This window comes from Cervus canadensis, chromosome 26, assembly GCF_019320065.1.
Source record: "Cervus canadensis isolate Bull #8, Minnesota chromosome 26, ASM1932006v1, whole genome shotgun sequence".
NCBI classification, from domain to species: Eukaryota; Metazoa; Chordata; class Mammalia; order Artiodactyla; family Cervidae; genus Cervus; species Cervus canadensis.
Genome location: NC_057411.1, coordinates 36,127,566 through 36,143,432, shown reverse-complemented (window position 1 = coordinate 36,143,432; position 15,867 = coordinate 36,127,566). Strand labels below are relative to the sequence as shown.

General features: G+C 40.2%; 1 protein-coding gene across 1 annotated transcript in view; it reads left to right on the top strand.

Moving 5' to 3' along the window:
• Positions 1–6,650: 6,650 nt before the first annotated feature.
• The window catches only part of WDFY3 (WD repeat and FYVE domain containing 3), a 279,012-nt gene continuing 269,795 nt past the window's right edge, over positions 6,651–15,867 (top strand). The window contains exon 1 of the mRNA XM_043448026.1: positions 6,651–6,985. The gene's annotated coding sequence lies outside the window, so the exon portion shown is untranslated. The remainder of the gene's footprint in view (positions 6,986–15,867) is intronic.

Below are 15,867 nucleotides of genomic sequence, written 5' to 3'. Positions count from 1 at the left end.
GTCTTGAAGATAGTGCACTCCCAAATTAGCAAGCATTCTGATTGAGATAATCAGACTCAGTAGGCAAAGCTTAAAGAAAACAAATATAGTTTCTAGTCTTATTGTGACATATAGGAAAGAAGCAGGGAAAAATAATAAACTAAATTAGTGTTTCAATAAGAGAAAATAATGTGCCTTTGGAATCAATAATCCAGCTTATTTTATTCATCCTCTTTTTTTTTGTATACTTTTTAAGTTATGGTAGTCCTTAATTGCATGAGTCAAAACTTTCTATATGAATTGGAAAGTTTTTATAATGAAAAATGATGTTGACAAAACTGGAACAATAAGAGCCAAAACAGCCACAATCATTGTTCTCATCGAATTGACAGACATATCACTTAATAACATATAAAACTATAAAACTGCATCTGTGATGAGTGCTATGAAGGAAGGTGAGTGGTTCTAAGAAAGTTTTTAATGGTGTTGATTGTGTGACTTAGGTAGTGAAGAATAGAGGGACCAGGAATAAACTGTGCAAAGGCCCTGTGGCAGAGGGAACATGCCAAGACAGAGGAATTGAAACCAGGCCAGGGTGACAGCAGCAGAGAAACTGTAAGAAATTATGATGTGAGCGGATGATGTTAGATGGGTGGGTGGTCAACCAACCATGCCAGGTCCTGAAAGGCACTGAAAATTTTAAGTAGGAACCATGGATTGAAAGGGATTCAAGTGAATGTAAGCAGATTAGATGAAACATTATTACAGTTGTGATAGTGAGCAGTGTCAGAGAAAATGAAAGAAGATTAATTTTTAAGAGATTCTTAGGGATTAAAATTGCCAATACCGAGCAGTAGACTTGATATAGGGAGTGAGAGAAATTGAAGTGTTAAGGATGTTCCCTTTTGAGGTTTCTGAGTAAAGTAATAGGACAAAAACACCACCAAAGGAGAAAGTTTTAAAATAAAGTTCTTGTGCAAGTCAGGGGATTATTTATCACAACTGAGCACAAGAAAAAAATGCTTATTGGGAAACTCCCTGGTTGTGGTCCACTGGCTAAGACTCTGAGCTCCCAATGCAGGTGACCTGGGTTCAATCCCTGGTCAGGGAACTAGATACAACATGTTGCTTTTAAGAGTACACAAGCCACAACTATGGACAGAGGAACCTGGCGGGCTATGGCCCATGGGGTTGCAAAAGAGTTGGACAAGACTCGACAATTAAACAACAGAAGCCACAACTAAAAGATCCACAAGGAATAGAGAAGATCTACTTGCTGCAGCTAAGACCTGGCACAGCCAAATAAATAAATAAAAGTAAATATTTTTAAAAAAAGAACAAATGTTTATTATATGTTAATGTATATGAATTTTGATCATGTTATGTGCCCAATTAGAGAAGAATGAGTTACTTCTGTACCATCTTCTGTTCTGTATATGCTCTGTTATCGTTCTTAAGACATTATAATTTTTGGTGTACATTTGTCTCCTTCATTGAACCATGAATTCCATGAGGGCATACACTAGCTCTTATTTATATTTCTTGCAGTCAATCAAGTTTCTGGCCTAGCAGCTCCTCACATACTTGTGAAGTGAAATACTTAGTTCAAGAATCCAACTTTAAAATTTTCTATTTTTCAAATTATTTTTAGTGTGATTGTACATTTAGAAACAAAAATATTTATATAAAGCTTATCAAATTCAAAGTTCCAAGTTAATAACACCATGTACTCATTCACATTTTATCCATAAAATTAAATGTGGTTTTAGCCAAATGGCCATATTACTGGTAGGATCAGATTTAACTGTTGTCTGGCTTTCGAATAATATTAACAGCAACCACTAGGTAGTATAGAATATAATCTGAAATTTATGTATAGGAGGCTGATTAATTTTACATCACTAGCACAGTGCTCTATAGTATGATTAAAAATACGTGGAATAAATTAATATTGATTTCTTGAATTTCTTTTTCTTCTTAGAGATGTCAAAGACCAGGTACTTTCTTCATTCTGGTCAGCAGATGGCACTGTTTTACTTTATTTAACTAACAAGAGGGTTGTTACTAGGAGTCCTTAGACTTAAAATTTAGACAACCTATTACATTATACAGTACTTTTGAGAGTTAATTTTATACTTTTTGATCTAAAAATCAATATAGAATGGGGCTGGTCCAGATAAAAAATAATTCACACACTTTTTGTTTTAAAGTCAACCTGAACTTTCTTGAATCCTACTCTTTTTTTTAAAAAATGTTCTCATTTTTATAAACAACAGGAAAACTCCATATATTCTACTTTGTACCTTAGCTTTATTTCTGAGAAAGATCAGTATTGAATATTACTTCTGGAAATAAATAAATTTAAACTAATGTGGCATGGTTAAACGTTTCATTGGGCTTCAGTTTCTTATCTGTAAGATTATGCCTTTCACTTGAGAGTGAGTCAGATCTTGGTTTTATTCAGTTCAGTTCAGTTCAGTTCAGTCACTCAGTCGTGTCTGACTCTTTGTGACCCCATGAATCACAGCACGCCAGGCCTCCCTGTCCATCACCAACTCCCGGAGTTTACTCAAATTCATGTCCATTGAGTTGGTGATGCCATCCAGGGTACCACCAAATATACACTATGTGACCTGTAATTAGCCATTTGAATTTTTTGCCAAATTTTTTTAAAGAGTAAAATAAATCTAGTCCACAGACTACTATATTTAACCTGTATAAACCTTGTCAAGGTACTGTTTTAAAAATCTAAACTCTCTATAAAGAAATATAAAGGAACTGAAAATTAAGAGAGCTTTCAAACTACGTAGAAATAGGATTCATAAACAACGAAGTGTTCAAAATACCCTATTGCTATTATAATTATGATCATTATAATGAGCAACAGCAAAAGTGTTACTATTCAGTTTCCTCATGTGGTCATGTGACTCTTCAAAATTTAAAGCTTTACTTTGTATTACTTATTACTTGTATAACTTGAGTAAAATTACAAAAACAATGCACCAAGCTACAACCTGACCATCCCCCCCCAAAAAAAAACCCATGCAAAACAAAGGATTCCAGTACCTCTTTTGAATGTATGTATAAGAACAGAAAAAGTCTCTAATTAGAACTTTCTAAAAGCATTTCTCCCCAATTAGAGTGCAGTAATGACTCTAAATGGCACTGTCTGGAGGACAGCTCATCAGTTAATTATAAGGAGTTCTCTAAATTGAGGAGTGAAGAATGATACCAAATTTCAATCAGTGCAGATAAATATGGCTTGTCATTATTCACTTGATATTTTAGACAGTCCATCTAAAGAGGAAGAGGTGGAGCAGAAATACTGTCTTTTCTAAAAGAACAGAAATTACAAGAATAAAACTGAACATTTACCCAAGACCATATTCTTGTCTAGAGTATGTTTTTTATAGTCATTCAATTCCTATGATCCCGAGAGACTTTCATTTGCTTGCCCAGTTTATTTTCCATCTGGCTCTGTCAAGCAAGGGAAAACAATATGGCATTTCTATTGTTGTATCTAATAGCCTGGGAAAATGGACACATATTTTAAAAATAGTAGTTACATAATTTAAAAACATGCTGACTAAAGCTTCAATTCCTTTGCATTTTTGTGTTCCAGCATAATTTAGCCTTCTAGTTTTCTAGTGATAAACATCTTAAAATTCTATAATTTACTTTCATTTATCTCTGGGATAATTCCACCTGTTCAAGTTTAATTATTTAGTGTTAAATGCAAATGTAAAGAAAATACTCCTTTAAATAACAAATTGTCAAGACCCATTATTTATCTAACAATTTTCCAAAATTCTACTATTTTTCATTTTCTTCTTACTTTTGCATCAGCCAAAGTTACGCTTTGGTTATTCATGTTCATAGAATTCTCAATCATGTAAAAAACAAATATGGGTCTTGTTTGTCACAGACATCATCTTGATTACAATTCTCCACAATCACTTTATTCATGAATAGTAAGTTGGGGACCAGACTCTGCTTAGAAATAGCCCTTCGTGTTTGCTCTGTTCCCGGAGGACTTTGCTGCACATGCCTCGATCTCCTTCCATCTGGCCTCTGCACAAAGGGTTTACCCGACTTTAATACAATTCTTTGTTTTATAGAAGACCTTGAGTTTATCTGAGAGTGAATACATGTGAAACAATAGCCATGTTGCGGGAGAACCTGATCTGACTTTTGTTTTTTTTCGTTACTGAACCCTAAGATGACAGAGAAACTATACTTAGTCAGCAACAAAGACTAAAGAAGGTAAGGGCTGTAATGATGACAGATCTGAAACAGAGCTGCAAAAATGTAAATACGAAGGTTCTGATTTTTCCTGGGCACTATCCCATTAATTCAGAGGTTATATTTATATGGCTTCAGTAAAAGTGGAGAAAACTTGCTACATTTTTTATCGCTTTTTTCAAGATTTTATCTTTCTGTCAGTATTTATTTCCATCACTGAAGAACCTTTGTGAGATTTTGTTTGTAAGACATTAACAAGGGCTGTATTTGCATACTATCCATGCACATCGTTGCAGTGTATTTTCTTCAACAGAAAAATGCTTATAATTAAGGTGTAAATGAATGTAACTTATCAGTGCTAATAAAATCTGATAAGTTTCCTGAAACCTTCTATGTAACCGAAAATCCTTTTAAAATGCATGCAGGCCTCATGTTTAAGACAACCGTCTTTCTTACTCAATGTTCATGTTATCCATTTTATTGTCTAAAAACAGTCACTCATAAGGAAATAATCAAGAATTTTGTAGTAATTTTGTCTAGTAATAGACTGGAGAAACACAAAATCTAAATAAACACCTAAAGACCAAAAAGAAAACACACACATACACATATCGCCTTAAACAATGTAGGTGCTTTGTCTTCAATAATTTATTCTAAACCGTATTATAGGAAGATGTCTCAAAGACTTTACGTGGGTTTAAAAGTTTTACATGTTGATACAGGTTGTTGATTTCGAATAGGAGAATTACTAGTATTGAAAGATGGCAACTGAAATCTGAAATCTAACAAGGTACCAGTTACTCTGTAAAGATCAAGAAAAAAGATTAGAACTTCACCTTCCAAAGCATACCAATATTTTTTATTAAAATATATTTTTAGATTTGTTTTGGCACCTTCTTTTCAAACAGTTTGAAACACATTTTTATAATCACTACATTTGAACTTAAAAATTACTTTGAATTATAACAAAACTATATTTAAAAACATTTTCCCCTGTAATTGGCCTATTGAAGGGAGTAACCTTTGAATACATCTCATCTTCTTGTTCTGAAAGGGCAAGGTGCTTCCTTTTTTTTTTTGGATAGGCACTGTGACCCCCCCCCCCCACCCCCAAGTGCTCACATTTAACATCCCTTGTATTTGTCAACAGTGCTGAATCTTGAAGTAACCTGTGAGTGAATCCTGACAAATGGGTCCAATTTTCCAAAGACCAAGTGGCTAAAAAGAAGCAAACAGCAAGTGTAGCTTGCTTCATCTTTATTAGAGGAAATTCATAAGCTTCTGGAGATTGCAGTGTTAGGAAAAACAAGTCTGTCATTAGAACGATGAGGTGACCACTTCCCCCCCAAGCCTGTCCACTCAGAACTGCTGACTCAGTTTGTCTCCACTGGCAGTAAAGTCCGCCCCACTCTGTCCACTGGGTTGATCAGCAACCACACACAGAGGGGCAAACCGAGAATCACTTAGCAGTTCTAAGGTCACCAAAACGTGCTAATTGTGTCGAAACACTGTGTTTGTTAGGACTGCAAAGGTATCCATGATGCCCTTTAGAGGAAGGGGAACAATAACCCTAAAAATCTTAAGGCGACCAGTTCAAGGTCACTGAAGGAAGGCAACCGAGATCCGGGTCTCCGGTTCCTCTGTCCTCGACGGGGTCGGAGCCCAAACATCACAGCATCCAGGAGTTTTCAAAGCTGCGTAGTAAAGCAGCTTAGCGTGGGCAGTCCTTTTGTACTCCGGCGGGAGTAAAATTAACGCAGCCTGCCGTCCGTCTGACAGCATCCAGCGAATGGGTGTAGGGTTAAGGAGAGCAGCGCCCAGCTGTCCTTCTCAGCTGAGTCTTTTAGAGAAATTGGGACCGAGGCGGGAGGTGGGGGCGGAGAGCGCCGCGGGCGCGGGGCGAGGGGCGAGGGGCGAGGGGCTGCGAGAGGAAAGCGGGAGTCGCTGGCTGAGGGCAGGACGCGGGGAAGGAAGAAGCCGGGGTGTGTGCCTCTGGAAAGGGAAGGCGGGAGGGAAAGGGACCAGAGTGAAAAAGCGGGGGGAGGGCAAAGTCGGGCTGAGAGAGTCGAGCGCCCGCTGCCAGCAAAAGGGGGAGACGAAGCCAGCTGGTCAGAGTGAGGAGGGGGGAAAGCGGGAAGCCGAGGGAAGGGAAGGAAGTCGGGAAAGAGGAAGGAAAGGCAGGAGGGTTCAGAGGAAGGAGCCGCTGCAATTTCTGCGGCCGGCTCAGTAGGAGGAGCAGGAGGGGAAAGAGGAGGATCCAGAGTCAGTCAGTCAGTCAGGCAGCAGCGGGAGGTGGAGAAAGGAGGAGGATTAAAGATGGCCACCAACCGCTGCGGGGAACGGCAACAGCCCCTCACTTCCCGGGATGGTCTCTGCGGGGCGGCCCGGCCTTGATGGAGAGGAGAAGCCCGAGAAGCGCCGAGGCTGAGGCGGCGGCGGCGGCGGCGGGGACCCAGCGAGGAGGAGGAGGACGACGCGGGGGAGCAGGGAGCGGGGCCGGAGAAGGGAGAGGAGGCGGCGGCGGCGGCGTCGCTGCCCCGGCCGCCTAGCGCCGCTCGCTGCACGGCCCCGGCCGACCGGCTCCCGCACCCCGCGGCCGCAGCCTCGATCCCGGCCCGCAGCCCCGTCTCCCCCCCGCGCCGCGGGGCTCCCGGGCCCCGCCGTGGACGCCGCGCCCGCCGCCCCCTCCCCGTCGCCAGCGCGCCCCCCGGCCCGCCACGGTCCCCGCTCCCGGCCGGGCCAGCCCGCGCCCACCCGCCCTCCGGTGAGTGCCCCCCGGCCCCCCGCCCCGCGCGCCGCGGCCGCTTTGTTCGTGCGGGGCGGAGGCGCTGCCCACTCGCGGCCCTGCGCACGCTGCCCCTGGAGGGGAGGGGGGGACAGGCCGCGGCCCAGCTGCCATCCTCCCCAGGGATCGCGCTGCCCCGGGGCCGCCGCCGCCGCTGCGGGGCTGGCGGCCTGGCCTGTGTCCTCCACCGCCGCCTGGAGAGGGCGCCGTCGCGGTCCGGTCGGGGTCGGGGTCAAGGGCTGCGGGCGGTGGGGGAGCGATGCTGGGGGTGTTTCGGGGGGTGGGGGAGGCGAGGGCTGGACGTTACAGGGTTTAAGCAGTGGGGGCGTAACCTGGCGGTCCAGGGATCCGGGACCGATCCGGGGCCCCTCCGCCGGCCCCCGCGGGGTCTCGGCTCCCGGAGCCCCCCCGCCCCGGGCACTGCCGGGCGAGGCCTCCATCCCTCGGGCGCTGTCTCCGCGGCTGCGGGCCTCTCCTGGCTTATTTTCGAGCCCTGCTCCCCCCCTCCCCAACCCCCACGCCCTGTGCTGGAAACCTTCGTTTGTGCAAGCAACCGGAGATGCTCCCGCCGAGCGTGTTTACCCCTTTTTTTCCCCCTCTTGTACTGGGGATGTGGTGGCATCGCAAACATTCACGGTTACGGTGGGCTTTAAATAGCAGTTGTGACCTTTCCGACCAAAAACCATTTGGCAGACCTGGTCAGTGTTTGATCCTCAGGGGCAACGTTTCATTGATTTTTTTTTTTTTTTTTTTTTACGATTGAATTTCGAGGTTACGGTATTAGGTTTTCCTTTTGCTGAAATAATCTGATAAAACCGATTGAAAGGATGTTTACTATATATGTGAACCCTTGCCTCTACTTCCAGTGCCTTAAAAATGGTTCTTTCCTGTGGGAAAATGGTGCTACTGCATACGAAAAACTATTTTTTGTTCCGTGATGGGCATGAGTTGGTTCGTGCCAAGTGGTTTCTGTTGTCTGAAAACCAAACAATTAAAAAAAGAAAAACAAAACCTTTTGCTTTGAGATAGCAGCAGATTTCCAGGTTGAAATTACTTGATAGCAGGTTTGGAACAGTTTCCACCATCAGACGGTGTGACAAGCAACGTAAAACAGGACCAAAAATATGTTGATTAAAAAACGAAAAAAGCTTGATGTGCTAGTAGTGCAAAGGTCAAGAAAAATATAAATCTCATTTGAAAAGAAAAATAAAACTTTAACGTGAACGTGGGACTCTAAGCATAGGGATTAGCTTGATTTCTATAAAAGATATTTTAAAATACATATTGTATTTGATTTGGGAACCCTTCCTACGGTATTTGAGCATCAGTGGTGCATGTTAATGCTTGGAACCTTTCATTCTTATGCTGGTAGGTTTCTACTACTAGTGTCTTTTTATGAGTTGATATTGATTCATGTAAAAAATGTTATGCTTCTAATTTAAAATTTCTGTTAAAAGAAGATATGAATTACGGACATGATGTTCTGGTCTTACTTGCAAAATCTTTTTTTTCAGTATTATTTGGGTTCTTTCCTTTGACGATTCTTAAATTCTACAACTCAGCGTTGCAATTTTAAGAGTTTACATCAGGCATTTTCAATTTCATGCATGTGCTTTAGAGGGTCCTTGAATCCTTGGAAGTCATATGCAGAATGTAGCATATATTTGCATTTTTTCCTGGGTAAAGAGTCCAAAGTCAACACATTCTCAAAAAGATCTGGCTCTGCAAAAAATTATAAGCCACTGGATATATAATTAAAGAATAAATCTATATTTGGAAAATTAAAACTCTTAGGATTAGATTTGATAATTTTGTATCTTTCCCTTCCAGTTATGTCTAAGAAATGCTTGTTATTGAGGATTTAGCTCGCAGAAGTCATTTTTCATGCATTCTTACTGAAGCCTTAGGAAAATGTTAATCCCATTTTACAGATGTGGAAATAGATACTGAGAGATGCTTGTTCAAAGTGACAGCCACCTGGTGGGCCAACAATTGAGCCCAGACTGTCCAACACCAGAGCCAGCACTCCTCATAATAAGGCTGCACTCCTCTCTAAGTCAATGATAGCGTTTGCTTGATGTTAAAATTAGTAATTGATGCTTGACTACCTAGAAAAGTGGATCTGCTGTTATAACACAAAATACTGTGGAGTTCTAGAGCCTCTGACTGAGCAGGAGACCTTAGTGATACTAACCTCTCTTAATAGTACTAGTCTGAAATGACACTCAAAGTAGGGCCATTTCTACTGTGTCTTTGGCAGGATTATCCAGACTCTGTCTTTAATACTTCCTGTGACCACAAGTTCATGTTTTCAAAAATGTTTTTAAATCTTTTTTCTGTTTATGTGAGTTAAAATCTGCCTTCTTGATACTTCAGCAGATTAGTTTCCAGTTCTTTCTTTGTATCATTTGTCATCCAATAAAGGATTAATAGATAAATGACTCCTATTCCTACATTTTTTTTTGTAGTCAGGTTTTTGAGATTAATTTGTATGTGGTACAGAGTCTTGGCAGGCATATACAATTGGCTCATCACCACCACAATCAACATATGAAACATTTCTGTCAAAAAGTTCTCTCCTGCCCCTTGGTAGTGACTCCTTTGCCTCTGCCTCTAGCCCCTGCTGTTAATCTAATTAATATCCCTGTTGTCTTGTCTTTGTAGACAAGAAATTTATGTCTATATCACATAAATGAAACCATACAGTGTGTAGTCTTGGTGTCTTTCATTTATTGCAGTACTTTGGATATTCATTAAGTTGTTTCATGTGTCAGTAGTTTCATCAATGGTATGCTGATAAACTTGTAACAACCTGTCCTCCAAAGAAAAAAATCCCAGATTGGTAGCATCTGCTAATTATTGCAGTGTAAACACGCTCATCATGGCCCACATTGAGCTACCTAAATCAGCTTGCAAAACTGAAAATTTAACAGTAGGCTGTCATAAGCTGTACCAGTCAGCCCCAGCACACCACTAAATTTGTTCTTTTGTTGAGTACCTCTCCATTACATTAAGGTACCACAATTTGTTCATTCATTCATGAGTTAGACATTTAAGTTGTTCCCAGTTTTGGACAGTTATGAATAAAGCTGCTATAAACCATTATGAACAGGTCTATGGACACGAGAAATGTTTTCAGTTTTCTTGAGATGCACCTAGGAATGAGATTACTGGGTCCTATGAAAGGGTATATTTTATCAATATTAGTTACTTCATATTGAACTGCCAAACTGTTTTCCAAAGTGACTATACTGTTTTACATTCCTGTCTGCATCAATGTAAGAGAATTTCAGTTATTCCTGTACCCTTGTTGGCATTTAGTATTGTCAGTTATTGAAATTTTAGCTGTTTTATTATATGTGTAATGGTCTCCTTTAATGGTTTTGATTTTTTAATTCTTACTTTCAGCAGCATTTGTACCAATGTAGAAAGTTTGTGACAGACATTGCTAAATAATTTTTTGGCTTGGTCATCAGTCACGATCTCAATATGAAGGCGGTAGCACTTTAAGGCTGTTTCTTTGAGTTTCTTATTCTACAGTTGGCTTTCCTGTGTTAAAATTCCTTTTATAGGGACTTTTCCTGGTGGTCCAGTGGCTGGGACTCTGCGCTCCCAATAACAAGGGCCCTGGTTAGCAAGCTGGTTCCCACATGCTACAACTAAGACCCAGTGCAGCCATATAAGTAAATAAATGAGTTTTTTTTTTTTTAAAATAAATGTTTATTTTAAAAAGCTTTTATAATGAAACCATCACTGGAGAATTCTAATACTTAGCCCTTGACATTTTTTAAAATGTGGCTTTAAAAAAACCAGGTGAAGTTTTGTTTAAGGAAAATTTAGGTTTAAAAAAAATCCTCAAAATAATTATAAAGCATTTCTTCAATTTTTAGCTGTACTTAAAGGGAAAATAATAGACTGAAGTATTTGAAACATGTGGTCTTTGAAGTCATCCCAGATGTTGTAAGGAGCATGAATCCATGAATGTAGCATGACTTCAATCTTTAGAAAGCTGAGTTTCATGCAACATTATGACGTGCGTTACCCTCCCTTAAGGTGACTTTTGAGCAGACACTTGACCCATTTAAGGGAGTGAGAGTTTTAGAGCTGGGGCACGAGCAGGTTGCTGAGGCTCTGAAGCAGGAGGGTGTTGAAGTGTTGGGAGAACAGCCGGCTTGGCTGGAGGGAGGTGAGAGCTGAGGTCAGGGCCGTGGAGGCCCACAGACCACGTAGGCCAGTACTCTAAGGACTTTGATTTCTGCTCTCAGTGAGTTTGAGCCTGAAGTGTGTCCCGTGCATGGACAGAGAAGTGTCTCCTGCTTGAAGTTCCTAAAGTGTGCCGCCCTCTTCTGCCTGCAAGCTGGTCCTTGTCCAGGAATAGTGCTTGGGCGTCCCGCCCCTGTGGGTCCCCTTGGCACCCTTTATCATACCTCTACTTAAAAGCTGCTTTATTTGTCTTATCTCCTCCCCCCTAGATGGAGATCCTAGATTTTTCTTTTAAACCTCTGAATTCCTGTTTCGTTAGATGAATGTCTGCTGAATTATGGAATTGCTGAAAATGGGGTTAATCATTGAAAACTGGATAGGAGATATCCAACAGTATTGCTCGTGTGGACATGGATTCTCTGTTTTGCTGACCGCTGTACATTTAGTGCTGAGGCAGTGAGCTGTGCATAATAGGTGCTCAGTAAATACTTGGTGAATGCTTGAGTGCACATCTGTGTGCTGGCCTCTGCTGGCTTTTTCCCTTCTTCCCGTAAGCCCATGGGCAGACTTCCTCCAAATCCCTTCGCATGTTTCCCTATGGTCTTATCCTTCCTCTGATTGCATGCTCAAGAAATGCCAAATACATAGGAAATTCACTCACTCATTTGTTATAAACAAATGTAATAATAAAGAAATGTAGATGGTTCTCTCCAAACTAAATAGATAGGGTTCCTTGCACAGTGTTTTGGTTCATTCTTCTGTAGAATGAAAACATTCACACTTACGTTTTCCTTTCTTTAGTGGGAATTTTTGAGATTATTTTATTACTGGGCCCCCAGATCTTTAATAAGCAAGACACTGATTATTTAATAAACAAGACACAAGGTCTAGAATATCACTTCTATAAACAACTGGAGCAGGAGGCTTGCAGAGTGTGAAAAGTCTAGTGCCAGAAATAAAGTCAATGATATTTTGTAGTGTGTTTCATTTGGTTGAACAGGCAGTTATGATTGCTGTATTTACCTGACTGTATGGATGCAGAGCTTTGGGGTTTTGTACTGAGTTTGTAGAAATGTCAGGCCCTAAAACAGAGACCCTCAACTCTGGAACATCTACGTTAATCTTTTTTGTTTGTTTTGGCTGAGTCGGGTCTTAGCTGTGGCCTGCATGTGGCATCTTAAGCATATAATTGTTAATGGTATCGATAACTGCAAATATCTCCGTGCTTACATCTCAGGCTTCCTTGTTCTGTCTAATACTCCCACGTGTCTTTGAACCTGCAGGAGAGGGACATTGGGAGATGATAGGTATTGTATCTGCAGAAGCTGCGAGACTTGAGGCAGAATATTTAAAGTAATGTCTTTTAGTGACATGAGTCATTTCTCTTCCTTTTTTTGTTAAGCCAAAAAATTATTGTGTGCTTGGGCTCCCCTTGCGGCTCAGCTGATAAAGAATCCGCCTGCAATGCAGGAGACCTGGGTTTGATCCCTGGGTTGGGAAGAACCGCTGGAGAAGGGAAAGGCTACCCACTCCAGTATTCTGGCCTGGAGAATTCCATGGACTGTATAGTCCATGGGGTCTCAAAGAGTTGGACACGACTGAGTAACTTTCACCTCACTTCACTTCATAGATTTTTGTGTGTGTAATAGATCATAAATATTGGATTATTGATCTTCATAGTGTTGTAATCCATTGTGACAAGTCTAGTGATAATATGCCCTGTAGTTTTTTTTTTTTTTTTTTATGAAATACTTTGTGTATCTTAGCCCAGTTAATGGGGATACTATTTGTATTTTCATCAACTACACTGTGATTTCAGTGAGTGCTGAAATTGGGTTTGGGTTTTTTTGTTGCTGTTTTAATGGTTATTTGTGAGTCGGGCCTTGGTTTTACTTCTCTAGTGGCATGATCTTAGTATTTGCATGTTGGTTTTCTTAAAAGAAAATTATTAACGACTTAAATTTGTTTCTTTCCCATAAAGTTTTTTTATTTTTAAAAAATTTTGTCGCCTGCTTCTATTCGTGCATGGTGTATTAGTGTATGATTTGCTGTGCTTAGTCGCTCAGCTCAGTCGTGTCCGACTCTTTGCGACCCCATGGACTGTAACCCGCCAGGATCCTCTGTCCATGCGATTTCCCAGGCAAAAATGCTGGAGTGCGTTGCCATTTCCTTCCCCAGAGAGTATGACTTGGTACAGTGTTAATGCAATTAGTTATTTTAAGTTTAATATACTGTTGTTCTGTGATCACTTGCTGTTGTACCTGAGCAAACTTGAGACTTGTACTTTTTATCATTATGCCAACTCAGTAGCAGAAACTCCTAAGTATCTGGTATTGAAAACGGAATCCCTCCTCAGTAAAGAGAAGAGACCTAGCCAGTACTGTATTTATGTGTCTTGATAAGACTTGAAGTCTAGATTAGTAACTTTGAGTCAACTAGACACATGTGAAGCCACAATGGATTTATTTATTTTTTATTTTTATTTTTATTTTTTTTGCCACAGTGGATTCAAAGCACTACTGTACTGATATTGGAGTTTAAAAGGCCAGTGAATGAGGACTTTTTTTTTTTAAAAAAAATAATCATGGTGGTTTGATTCTTTTGTGTGTGGCCTAATCCCTTTAAAGTATTTGTTGTTACTACTTATAAAAGATAAGTGCCTATTTACAATGGTACTTCAGAGACCCCCAAATTAAGAGATTTGAATTCCTATTCTGCCTTTGCCTCTTTTTAAAAAATAATGTGTATTTATTTACTTGGCTGCATCAGGTCTTAGTTGTGGTATGTGGGCTCTTCAGTAATCTGATGCGGGATCTTTCTTCCTGCCTCCTGGCCTAATTGCCCTGAGGCATGTGGGATTTTAGATCTCTGACCAGGGATTGAACCCTTGTCTCCTGCATTGGAAGGCAGATTCTTAACCACTGGACCATCAGGGAACTGTTGTTGTGCTGTGTGGTTCTTCATCTGTTGGCAGCCCTCATTACTGCAGGTGCTTAGACAATAGTGATCATTGGGTTCTGACACTTCTTTAGCTTTCCTTGTTTCTTAAACCCTTGGTACCAGTGTTGTGAGAACATCATGTTACATTCTGATTTTTGACATGTGTAATAGGTATATCTTCAACACTTGGTGAATCTGCCAGGCCCAGCTTCCTCTTCCTGTATAATGTTTCTTCTTAGCTATGTCCCTCTGTTCTCCAGCCAGTGTGGTCTTCAAGGAGGCCAGTTAATTTAATATTAGCCTAAGAAAAATAGGAATCTGATACACAGTCATTATCTGATGTTAGAAAGTCATGCCAAAATTATTTTGTATCTTTTTTCCTTCCTGGTGTGGAACTTAATTTATTTGCACAGAATCTTTTAGTTTTATTGCCTTGCTCTAGGTAATGCATCCATACACATACATTTTGCTTTATAAATCATATAATTTAGGAGGTGATTAAGTATACGACTGAGCGATTGAACTGAACTGAATAGGACTCAGTACTTTAAAAGAATCTTATAGGTATCTTCTCAAAATATCCAAATTACTTAGTACATTTTGAGTATTTGAGTTTGGATGGGCAACTTACTGTTTTAATTTCCCTAACATCTATTCAGTTTGCATTATCTTACTGGTATATGTGTATATACATATATTTTTAGTTTTGAAGAAATAAACTCAGGAAGTTGGGGAAATAGTAGAGTCCCTCATATTTTTCACCTGTCACTCTTAACCAGTGGTAATATCTTATGTGACTAAAGTGCAGTGCTTATTTGAATTTTATTACTAAAATCACAGTGATTTTGCTAGTCTTAAAGTGTTGACAAATATAAGAATGTTGATATTTTTGTTCTCCTCAGGGAGTGAAGAGGTTAGGTTTTGGGCTTTGTTTCCATAGGCAGCAGAACCCAGGGAATTTCTTCCCTGACTTTTCTATAAAAAGGACAACAGGTAACTAGGCAAATGACCGATTGTTTTCAACCAAGTAGGTCATTCACAGCCCTGGGTCTAGTCAGGTAAAATCAGTCACATGGCATTCTTCTTAATTCCTTTTGGCTGGGCTTTTTTTTTTTTTTTTTTTAATGGATTTGTCAGTTTTTCTTTTGATTTAACTAATTCTCCGTAGAAAGTAATAGGTAATCGTGTGAACCAAAAAATTTCATAAGGCATAGAGGATATGAATAACAATGACTTGGCATGATTATATAGACATAGTTACAAAGTGTTGTACCTAGTTTATGAAAATACCTGTTGTTCACAAATAGGACTTAACTACCACTGGTGATGTCTGACGCCTCAAAGACTCTCAGTAAAATTCCAAAATACCCCCAAATCTTATAAAGTGGCCTGGCTTTTTTAATCTAATCACTACTATATTTGCTTACTGGAAACTTTCATTCTTATCAAGTAATAGAGTAATAAAGAAAGAAGTACTGGGCAGTTAGTCAAGGGATGGTATTTATTAACTACCTGCTATCATTTTGTTGAATATAGAGGAGATTTCAGAAATAGAAGGGATGTTCTTAGTAGAGTTGAATTCTCAGCTGTAGAACATTACCACACATTGTATAATATATTTCAGCAAATTTTATTCTCTATCTAAACACACACACACACTGGCATGTAATTGGCCTTCAGTATGCACTGAGTGAATGAATGTAGTTAGGTAATAAGCA